The following is a 3,463-nucleotide window of genomic DNA, read 5'->3' on the forward strand; positions in this document are numbered from 1 at the left end:
GAAAAAAAGAGGAACAACTGTAATAATCTGAACAATAAAGATTTAATTTTAAAAAAAGAAAAAAAAGAAGTTACTGAGATGATGCTAGGAAAAGACAATATCCCACTTTACTGCAAAATATCATTTAATCTTTACCTTTATCAAGGTAAAAACATAAACATGTATAATTTATGTACACATTATATTTAAAAAACTAAAATTTAAGAGTTATATTGTTTGGTTTAAATTCTTTCTGGTTTAGAAATTTTACATTATTTATTTTATTTTAAAAGGCATAAAACTCAGAAAAATGTTCCTTTGACGATTCTAATTGAACTGAGATTTCTTTGCTTTCTTTGAGATGCTTAACATAACCTTCCTTTCCCTACAAAAGGTTTTAGGTTTTCTCAACCATATTTTAATCTTATGGATTTCTAACAACCTTCTGAAAGTTATGGAATTCTTATAATTTCAAACATTATCATTTAAATTGAAATATTGAGGATGTAGAAACCTTCATTCAGAAATTAAATAATGCTGTATAAATGCTCATCTATGAAAATTATATCCTATAAAAGTTGGGCAAAGGTGTGCATGAAATGTTTACAGCAGAATTAGAAATTCAGGCAATAAGATTATCTCTCTAATAAAAACACACAAATATACATATTAGAGCCCAAAAAATAAAATCAAGTAGGCACTGTGTGGAATTTATAACCTAGTAAATTCATTGTAATTGTGCTAGAAGGCAGAAAAAAATCTAAAGATTTGAACATTTTAACTCTTTAATAATTCTGCTAATGGAAAGTCTTATGCACATCTGTACTCACATTTGTGCAAGCAAATGTACCTATGCACTACTATATCAGCTTTTCTTCTAAATTTTGAGATCTTTACAGTTAAAAAAAAACAACTGGAAGATGAACCAAAAAGAAGAAGAAGCAAAAAAAAAAGAAATGTGGGAACTTGCCTCTTAGGCTTATGATCATTAAAGATTAGGTCAGAAATAATCATGACTGCCTTACCCACCACTATTGATCCATATAAAGTAACAGGTTCCATTCCCTACAAAAGTAGGACTGGGTGCTCATATTTGCAGTAATTACAAATCAAGTACAACAGCAGCATTTTTTAGTTGGCTCAACCTAGCATCCCCACCTCTTAACAGCCAGTGGCTGCCTCCTTAAATAATACTGCTGAGTGGGTGCATAAACCCGTCCTATTTGCCAACTGTGGAGCATTCCAGCCAAGCTTGTGGGTATGTGTAAATGAATTCCATCATCTTTTTTTTCTATAATTAAGAACATTGGGAAAAAAATAAAAACTCTCTTGTGTTACTGTAGCCTGGCAATGGTAATCTATGTGAGACACATTTTTTTTTCCCTTAAAATGCAAAAGTACAAGAGTACTTTAGAAATTGGCCAGTACCTTATTGAAGTTGAAGGACAACCGATGGAAGATTTTAATATACTCTGCCTCATGCAGACTCTAAGGAAACCTCTAGCTAAAAATACACAGGTCCCCCAAAAATGTACACACACTTTTAAAATCAGCTATCAAACTGTGTGTACATTTTTTGGGACACCCGGTATATAAGAAATTTATCCCTAACCAAAAAAAAATTCTTCAGGCTAAACTTTAAAGAGTCCTAACATTTGGATTCTAAAATATGGAATTTCTATGATAGAAATGGTAAAGGATTTCAAGTAAACAAGAAAAATCTTAATATTGTTTCACTTAAATATTTTTCAGTTAAATGGGTCTGTCTTTGATACATATAGTTTTATATTATTTATTACAACTTGCTTTATTTTCACACTGCTTTACCTTTTTTTAATCTCTCTCCAGGATTATATTCTAGTAACACTTTTTTAAATTACTTGAGCCACTCTCTAAGATATGCCAATTCATTAAGTAAATTTCAGTCTACTTCTCTTAAGTAATCATCAGAAAGGCTCTTAAAATTTAAGATATAAAGAGAATAAAAGCAGCATGGCTGCCCTAACCGGCTTGGCTCAGTGGATAGAGCATCAGCCTGCAGACTGAAAGGTCCCGGGTTCGATTCCGGTCAAGGGCATGTACCTTGGTTACGGGCACATCCAGTGTTTATTAAAATAGATTTCATGTTCAGAATGTAATAAAATCAGCTATCAAACTGTGTGTACATTTTTTGGGACACCCGGTATATAAGAAATTTATCCCTAACCAAAAAAAAATCCTTCAGGTTAAACTTTAAAGAGTCCTAACATTTGGATTCTAAAATATGGAATTTCTATGATAGAAATGGTAAAGGATTTCAAGTAAACAAGAAAAATCTTAATATTGTTTCACTTAAATATTTTTCAGTTAAATGGGTCTGTCTTTGATACATATAGTTTTATATTATTTATTACAACTTGCTTTATTTTCACACTGCTTTACCTTTTTTTAATCTCTCTCCAGGATTATATTCTAGTAACACTTTTTTAAATTACTTGAGCCACTCTCTAAGATATGCCAATTCATTAAGTAAATTTCAGTCTACTTCTCTTAAGTAATCATCAGAAAGGCTCTTAAAATTTAAGATATAAAGAGAATAAAAGCAGCATGGCTGCCCTAACCGGCTTGGCTCAGTGGATAGAGCATCAGCCTGCAGACTGAAAGGTCCCGGGTTCGATTCCGGTCAAGGGCATGTACCTTGGTTACGGGCACATCCCCAGTGGGAGGTGTGCAGGAGGCAGCTGATCGATGTTTCTCTCTCATCGATGTTTCTAACTCTCTATCCCTCTCCCTTCCTCTCTGTAAAAAATCAATAAAATATATTAAAAAAAACAAAACAGCAGCATGGCTGAGTAAGAACTCAGTGAATTGAGGACCGGATTCTAGTAAAGTTGTTTTTTTTTTACCTTTATGATTTTGAAGAAGTCACTAATCTTTCAAATCTCTATTTTGTCAAGGGGAATTTAAAAGGATTGTATCAAGTGATGTCTAAACTTCCTTTCAGCCATAAAAATATTTAAGATCTCCCTGCAAAAATTAGCTAGATATCTCTGCAAACTTTGCCACAGCTCTTTATGCCTGCAACAGATGGTAGACTCTACAAAAAATGTTTAGCATTCAGACTAGATGGCTGGCTCTAGGAAAATAACTATAATAAACACTCATTTTTCAAACTATACAATTTTTATCATTAAAAGAACAGCACTGAATTTTACTTTAGTAACACCTACAAGAAAAAAATACTTCCTAATCAAATTAATCAAGTAAAGAATATTTACAGAAAAAGACTTACATCCTTCCTATCTAATAATAGACAAACATGGTAATTGACCATACCTTTGCTACGCCTCCCATTGGCTGATCAGAGTGATATGCAAATTAACTGCCAACAAAGATGGCAGCTAATTTGCATACTGTAGGCAGGGCGGGACAGCGTGAGCCGCCATCCAGGCCCCCATGTGCAACCTGGGGGCGAGGGCTCAGGCAAAGCGATTGCTGATCACTT

The sequence above is a fragment of the Myotis brandtii genome, unplaced genomic scaffold, assembly GCF_000412655.1.
Source record: "Myotis brandtii unplaced genomic scaffold, ASM41265v1 scaffold34, whole genome shotgun sequence".
Classification (NCBI taxonomy): domain Eukaryota; kingdom Metazoa; phylum Chordata; class Mammalia; order Chiroptera; family Vespertilionidae; genus Myotis; species Myotis brandtii.